Here is an 8,563-nt window from a genome sequence, read left to right on the forward strand (position 1 = left end):
GAAGCTCTTGGCCACCTGTCCACAGGCACAGACGATGATGCAGGGGAAACACAATCTCAGACACCTTTCCTGACCTAGACTGTCTGTTCTATTCATTCCATATAGTGTGACTAATAAGAGTGAACCCTTGTCATGTACCAGACACAGTTCTAAATGTTTTATATATGTTAACTCAGTTCATCTTTAAGGCAACCCTGTATGGTGGATTCTGTCATCATCATTACAGCACCATCATCATCTATTTTTAGTAGATGGGAAGGCTGAGGCACAGGAAGGCCAAATGCATGAACCTGGGGCTTCTAGGGACAGGGATTCCAACCCCACTGAACTGGTCAGAGAATCTGGGCCATTAACTCTCTTCTCTTTTGCCTCTCTTTGACCTGAGTTCTGTCATCCTCTCTTCTGCCTTCCTTCTAAACCTGGCCAGAGGTGGTCAGTCAAACACCGTGACTCACCAGCAAAACAGCAAAGAGAATGAATCACCCCTTCCCGCCCTTTAGCTGCCTCAGGGACCCCTGCCCCACCATTCTCCTTCTTCTTCAATTATGCAAAGAGGGCAGCCGCCAGGACAAGTCAATGGGCCCCCTCTTCTGAAGTGAAAAAGCACTATAATTCTTTACTGGTTTGGGGAAAAAGAAGAAATACAACATCCATCACTTAATGAACACACTCTGCACATACACACATGTTTAAGTTAACTCATTGGTTTTCAACACCCCCTACCTTTTTTTTTTATCATGCTAAGTGGTTTTATTAGAGAAAGCCGAGATTATAGCAGACTCAAGAGTTGGCACTGGGGCCCTTCTTGCCAAAGGTGGGTGCAACATTGGCAAAGCCCTGATTGTACTATGTAACGGCTCTTGGCCCGGCCAGCGTTCTTTTTCTCTTTTGGCCACCTTGGAAGTCTGACCTCTTACTTTACCAGCACAGGCCAGGGAACCATGGACTTTACCTCCAAGCATGTGGCCAGCTACTTCTAGAGTACTCAGAGCTTCTAGACAGGAATCCCTGTCCCTGTCCCTCATTGGCCTAGGGGAGCCTCATCCTCTAGGGATGTGCCTGTCAGGAGCAGGACTTTATCTTCTGGAGCAACACTCTCCAACAAGGCTAAATGAGCCTTGATCTGGGCGAGCGACTCTTGGCCAGTCACCTGGAGAGTGTGTAGCTCCTGGGTGTGGACAAAGAGCTGCATGTTGCTGACTAGATCACAGACACTGCTGCCACTGTCTTGAAGATGGAGTCGAGAAAACATAACCTGTGTTACTAAACTGGGGTAAAATTACTTTACAATCCATATACATATATCCCCTACCTCTTTAGCCACCCTACTCCCCACCATCCCACCCCTCTAGGTCATCACAGACCACCAAGCTGAGCTCCCTGTGTTACATAGCTGCTTCCTGCTAGCTAACTGTTTTACACATGGTGAGTGAAGTGAAGTGAAGGTCACTTAGTCCTATACGACTCTTTGCGACCCCATGGACTATACAGTCCATGGAATTCTGCAGGCCAGAATACTAGAGTGGGTAGCCTTTCCCTTCTCCAGGGGATCTTCCCAACCCAGGGATCAAACCCAGGTCTCCCGCATTGCAGGTGGATTCTTTACCAGCTGAGCCACCAGGGAAGCCCAAGAAGGCTGGAGTGGGTAGCCTATCCCTTCTCCAGCGTATCTTCCTGACCCAGGAATCGAACCGGGGTCTCCTGCATTCCAGGCAGATTCTTTACCAACTGAGCTATCAGGGAAGCCCCCAAAATGATGTAGATTTATGTTAATACACAAAAAAAGTGCCTATACTATATTGTTAAGTGAAATAAGTATGTTATAGAATAATCCCATTTTTGTTAAAAAGCAGCATATATATATGTATTTATATATCTAGAAAGATATAACATGCTAAATTTTGATGATGAATAAGTGTGGCTTCTGTGATAAGAATTTTATATTTTAAATTAGTTTTTGAAGCCTCCAAGAATCTCTGCTTGGCTTCCAAAGGCATGCATGCCCTTGACCTTCCCTTGGTCCTTACAGAACCTGTTAAACAGTAAGATTTATCAGAATGCAGTTACACCCAGCCAGGGAGGGAAACCATGCCAGCCTTCCCTCTCCCAACTCAGCCCAACCTCATTTTTATCACCACTGATAGAGCAGGCTTTGCCCATGGTTCTTAAAACTACATTAGGCTTGGTGCAAGGAGTGGAAATGAGAAATTGGCTTTTCAATGGCTTGGTCCTAAAACAGGTAGCGATGATGGAAAGATATTCCTTGGAATTTTCCAGGTCCCAGGTTGTGGCCCAGTGTACTTTTAAGTCATTGGATGACAGCTTTTATAGAAACTCCTGCTATGAAATACTGCCTTTAAACTCTCCCCTCAGCTGCCCAGTCTCAGAAATGGTACATTTCTAACATTGTGTATTTAATGGGACATTTAAACTGACACTAGTCTAAGAAAATAGCATGGTCTTGGTCCTCTCCCCACAGAGAATGGATGTTTCACTCCCATAATTATGGGATACTCCTGGTATTTCCATTGCCCCAGGAACTGGGTTTTCAAACTCACAGCAGAAACTGTCTCAAAAGAGTTTTTCTCCGAAGGTGTGCCACCAGAAACAGACATTTCCATCTCCTCCTCTTGTTTCAGTCTTTCCCTCTGATACTTTCCCTCCCTTAATTCTACCACCTTTAAGAGAGACACTCAGATTCTGGCTTTTCTGTTACATTTCACTGGATTGCCATACACTGTCTTGGTTGGAGTCCCTTGGACAAATCCCTTCCCAGGGCCCAAGACCCGCCCCGTGACCCCAACAAGTATGTACGCCTTTATAATGAGAACTTGCTTTGATGGTCAGCTGGTGCCCTGAAAGACCGAAAGCTGTAGGCCTTCAGGGTCAAGCTGGGTAATAACCGCTGGTATAAGACAGGAGTTTTGGTTTAGCCATCAGTGAATGCTGTGTGTGTGTGTGTGTGTGTGTGTGTGTGTGTGCACGCGCGTGTGTATATATCTACTTCCCAGGTGGCCCTAGTGGTAAAGAACCCACCTGCCAATGAAGGAGACATAAGAGATGTGGGTTCAGTCCCTGGGTCAGGACGATCCTCTGGAGGAGGGCATGGCAACCCACTCCAGAATTCTTGCCTGGAGAATCCCATGGACAGAGGAGCCTGGTGGGCTACAGTCCATAAGGCTGCAAAGAGTTGGACATGACTGAAATAAACTAGCACAGCATATTTATGTATATAAATGGTTCATCATAGGATATTGAATATACTTCTCTGTGCTATACAGTAGGACCTTGTTTATCCATTCTATATACAAAAGCTTACATCTGCTAACCCTGGCTTCCCACTCTATCCCTCCACCCCCTCCCTCTTGACAGTCTCTTCTCTGTGTTTGTGACTGTGTCTGTTTTGCATCATATTTTAGCTTCCACATATAAGTGATACCCTGTGACATTTGTCTTTCTGACTTCACTTAGTATGACAATCTCTAGTTGCATCCATATTGATGCATATCTCATTATTTCATTCTTTTTTTAAAAAATTTTATTTTATTTAACTTTACAATATTGTATTGGTTTTGCCATATATCAAAATGAATCTGCCACAGGTATACCTGTGTTCCCCATCCTGAACCCTCCTCCCTCCTCCCTCCCCATACCATCCCTCTGGGTCGTCCCAGTGCACCAGCCCCAAGCATCCAGTATCGTGCATTGAACCTGAACTGGTGACTCGTTTCATATATGATATTATACATATTTCAATGCCATTCTCCCAAATCATCCCACCCTCTCCCTCTCCCACAGAGTCCAAAAGACTTCTATACATCAGTGTCTCTTTTGCTGTCTCATATACAGGGTTATTGTTACTATCTTTCTAAATTCCGTATATATGCATTAGTATAGTGTATTGGTGTTTTTCTTTCTGGCTTACTTCACTCTGTATAATAGGCTCCGGTTTCATCCACCTGATTAGAACTGATTCAAATGTATTCTTTTTAATGACTGAGTAATACTCCATTGTGTATATGTACCAGTCCACTGTGGGAAAAGGAAATGGCAACCCACTCCAGTGTTCTTGCCTGGAGAATCCCAGGGAGAGAGGAGCCTGGTGGACTGCCATCTTCGGGGTCGCACAGAGTCGGACACGACTGAAGTGACCTAGCAGCAGCAGCAGCAGCAGTCCCTTGTATACACACCACATCTTCTTGATCCATTCCTCTGTTGATGGACATTTAGGTTGCTTCCATGTCTTGGCTATGTGACTAGTGCTGCTGTTAACATAGAGGGTGACTGTCTCTTTTTGAGTTATAGTTTTGTCTGGATATATGCCTAAGAATAGGATTGCTGGATAATGTGATAATTCTATTAACTAATTTTGTTAGTTTTCTGAGGAACCTCCATACTGTTTTCAACAGTGGCTGCGCCACCTTAGAGCCCCACCAACAGTGTAGGAGGGTTCCCTTTTCTCTACATCCTCTCCAGCATTTGTTATTTGTAGTCTTTTTAATGATGGCCATTCTGACTGGTGTGAGCGATACCTCACTGTAGTTTTGATTTGCATTTCTCTGATTAGTGATGTGGAGCATCTTTTCATGTGCCTCTTGGCTATCTGTTTTTGTTTTTTTTTTTTAAGGACTTTTTTTTAAAGATGGTTGACTTGTGTTTAGATAGGCAGTCCCTGAACCTCTGGCCACTTTTAATAACGGAAAAACTACACTCAATTGGCCTCATGAAAAGAGAGGGGCCAGGAGCCATCTCCCCAAGTGGCCTAGGGAAAGGGAATGACTGGTGTCCCACCCCGACACTGCTGTTGCCCCTACCGAGATGCTTGAACTCTCATCTTTTCTTCAGTGTCAACTCTTGTGAGCCCTGTCTGCACTGGGGAGAGAACGTCCCCTTGGCTCTCTCCACTTGCTCAGTACCTCCCTCCACCTTTTATTGCCAGATCTCCAGAGGTCCTACCTTGTGGGTCTGAGTTTCCAGTTAAGTGTCCACTCCTTACAGGCAAATGCACCTGCTTTTAGTGCCATCTCTGAAACAAGACAAATGGGTCCTTTTTTATTGCCATCTCTGGAACTAGACAAATGGTCCTTAATCAAGAATGACACACAAGGCTCCTGCATCCTCCTTCCTAAGTGCTTCAAAAAGAAGTAAAACCAAGTTATCAAAACTCAGTCATGTACCCTGAGTATAATGTGTTTCCTTAAATCTTCCCTTTTCACTCAAATCCAACACAGCCTCAGGCCAATAATAAAGTCTTGGGCTAATACATTGAGTAAGTAACTGTGTTTTTTTTTTCTCCCTCCCTGGTAGTTCATATTTTTACACACACACACACACACACACACACAGACACACACTCCCACCTATGCCCCAGGCCATTGTGTCTTCATTGTCTTAGAAAATGCACACAGGTCCAGATAGCACAACTTCTTACCAATCCCTTCACTTTCCCATAAACTAGAAAAGATCCCCTGACCTAAAGTGGGGTCAAAATGATGGAAGGGAAGTGATGAAGTTGGTGGGTTTCAGATGGCTCGGGGCTCTGCTTCCCTGGCAAAACCTCTGAGTGAGAAACCACTGCAGAGGTGTCTCTGGCAGGCAAGGACCTTTGATGACTTCCCAAGGGCATGAGAAAGCAGAATGACTCCTTTGCCTTCAACTGGCTGACTGGGAGCAGAAATATCACCCAACTGAAGGTGCCAGAAAGTCAGGAACTCAAATATCTCAGCAAGGGTTGGCAAAGACAAGCCGCGGGGCCCTGACACAGCTCCTGTTTAATGAGCTTTCTTTCCAGTATTCCTGGGAACTGGGCACTTGACACAGAAATTGAGTTGAGATGCAGAAAAATAAGCAATGTCATGTCTTGCTTCCTGGGTCTGGGCTGCTACAGCGTGCACCACACTATGGAGTGTTCTTCCAGGAAAGCAGGTTGTCCCCGTGTCACAGGCAGGGAGCTGAAGAAAGCATGAGGATGGAGAACAAGATGTGGGTTGTCCAAGTTTCTCAAGAGCATGATTTTGGGGTGTCCTCTTCCTGTTCTGGCCAAGCAGGACACGTGCTTTGGAGTCAGCGTCTCAGGGAGCATATTTCTCTCTTGCCCTCAACCTAACACCTTGGCTAGACTTAGAGCCCCACTTTCTCTCCCTCCCTCAGGCAGAGACTGTTTTTCTGTACATAATAATAGTGGGGGTCTGAACACTGGAAGACACCTTGCCTCTGGGGCCTTGCTTGTGGCTGTTTGCTCCTTGGTATTTGTAACCATATTTGCATGCATCCACAACCACACGGGCACACAGATGGCAGTCACCAGTGACATCGTCTTAAATGTCCGAAGCGTCCGTACAAGAGCATTTTGAAAGAAAAGCTGTAGGAGTTGTCCCTGCAACCTTTCATGGCCACTAGAGGGGGGACACGCGACATATCACCAGTTAAAATCAGCAAATGGTCCTCAGCTTCACTCACTCACTCATTTCCTGTTAGTACCCAGGACTGGTCAGACACTGGGGACATGGAAATGAGTAGAATGCTCTTGTGCTCACTGGCAGTAAACTTCATGCCTAAAATACTGATAATCGTATTTATCACATATAAAACTGCTGTCTTAATAAACTTAATGTAAGCTTGTTTTGTGCTAAGAAAGTTATATCAGGTTTCCTTTAATCCTGGTACTGACATCTGTGTACAAAGGAGTTTTGTTTTTCCAAGGTATGTCTAAGGCCAACTGTGACAAATAATATATTTGTTTTTTTCCCCCTGGTTCCTGGCACATAGCTCTTTAAAAATGCTTGGAATCTCCACAGCAATAAAAGTCTTCTGTATACTAATGAGATGACTGGCCCCTAAATAACTTCAGGATGGGGATTGGTCTCCCAATGATTATTAGAACTTTCACCCCACCCCCAACCACCAGCAAGGGGAGAGGGGTTGGAGATTGAGTTAACCACCAGTGGGCAACAATTTTTTTTTTAATTGGGATGTAATTGCCTTACAATGTTGTTGGTTTCTACTGTACAATGAAGTGAATCAGCTATAAATATACCTATATCCACTCCCACTTAAACCTCCCTCCTCCCTCCATCCCACCCCTGTGGGTCATCATGGAGCACCGAGCTAAGCTCCTTACACTAAACAGCAGGTTCCCACTAGCTATCTGTTTTACACATGGCAGTACACATGTATCAATCCCAATTTTCCAAATCATCCCACCTTTCCTTTCCCCCACTTGGTGTTCATATGTTTGTTAAAGAAGCTATGTATGTCAAGGAATTTAGCACTTTTCTACCTATGGGAAGATGCAAGAGTCTGGGCTTACTGACATCATTCCTTTGATATGCAATCAGCTATCTGAGACCAGTATCTTGTGTTATATCCTGAGTTTCCTCAGGGCTCCCTACAGAGTGTGGCTGCAGTCTGATGGCTACTACATGGCAGGTATTCTTTGCTTCCTGAGTTCCCTCAAGGCTCACCAGCTCACCGTCCATGGTGGCTGCAATCGCTGATGACTGTCACATCCTTTGTTTACTGTTATAACAGGAAATATTCCATTTCTCACTTCACTCTGTATGACAGATTCTAGGTCCATCCACGTCTCTACAGATGACCCAATATTGTTCCTTTTTTACGGCTGAGTGATATTCCACTGTATATATGTACCACATCTTCTTTATCCATTCCTCTGTTGATGGACATTTAGGTTGCTTCCATGTCCTAGCATTTACAGGACACTATGTCCTGTAAATAGTGTTGCAGTGAACACTGAAGTGCATATGTCTTTTTGAATTATGGTTTTCTCAGGGTGTATGTCCAGTAGTTGGACTGCAGGGTCATTGTTGTTGTTCAGTCACTCAGCCCTGTCCGATTCTTTGTGACCCCATGGACTGTAGGACGTGGACTTCCCTGTCCTTCACTACCTCCCAGAGTTTGCTCACACTCAAGCCCACTGAATTGGCGATGCCATCCAACCATCTTGTCCTGTCATCCTCTTCTTTTCCTGCCTTCAGTCTTTCCCAGCCTCAGTGTCTTTTCCAATGAGTTGGCTCTTTGCATCAGGTACCAATATGTTGGAGCTTCAGCATCAGTTCTTCCACTGGATATTCAGGGTTGATTTCTTTTAGGATTGACTGGTTTAATCTCCTTGCTGTTCAAGGGACTCTCAAGAGTCTTCTTTAGCACCACAGTTTGAAGACATCAATTCTTAAGTGCTCAGCCCTCTTTATGGTCCAACTCTCACATCTATATATGACTACTGGAAAAACCATAGCTTTGGCTATAAGGATCTTTGTCAGCAAAGTGATTTCTCTGCTTTTTAATACACTGTCTAGGTTTGTCATAGCTTTTCTTCTAAGGAGCAAGCGTCTTTTAATTCCATGGCTGCAGTCACCATCTGCAGTGATTTGGGAGCCCAAGAAAATCAAGTCTGTCACTGTTTCCATTGTTTCCCCATCTATTTGCCATGAAGTGATAGGACCAAATGCCATGATCTTCGTTTTTTGAATGCTGAGTTTTAAGCCAGCTTTTTCACTCTCCTCTTTCAATTTCATTAAGAGGCTCTTTAGTTCCTCTTTGC

General features: G+C 44.6%; 1 pseudogene; it reads right to left on the minus strand.

Annotated features, from left to right (window-relative positions):
- Window positions 1-780: 780 nt before the first annotated feature.
- Window positions 781-1,192, minus strand: LOC109562682 (ubiquitin-like protein FUBI pseudogene; annotated as a pseudogene).
- Window positions 1,193-8,563: the final 7,371 nt, after the last annotated feature.

The sequence above is a fragment of the Bos indicus genome, chromosome 8 (assembly GCF_029378745.1).
Source record: "Bos indicus isolate NIAB-ARS_2022 breed Sahiwal x Tharparkar chromosome 8, NIAB-ARS_B.indTharparkar_mat_pri_1.0, whole genome shotgun sequence".
In the NCBI taxonomy this organism is placed as follows: Eukaryota; Metazoa; Chordata; class Mammalia; order Artiodactyla; family Bovidae; genus Bos; species Bos indicus.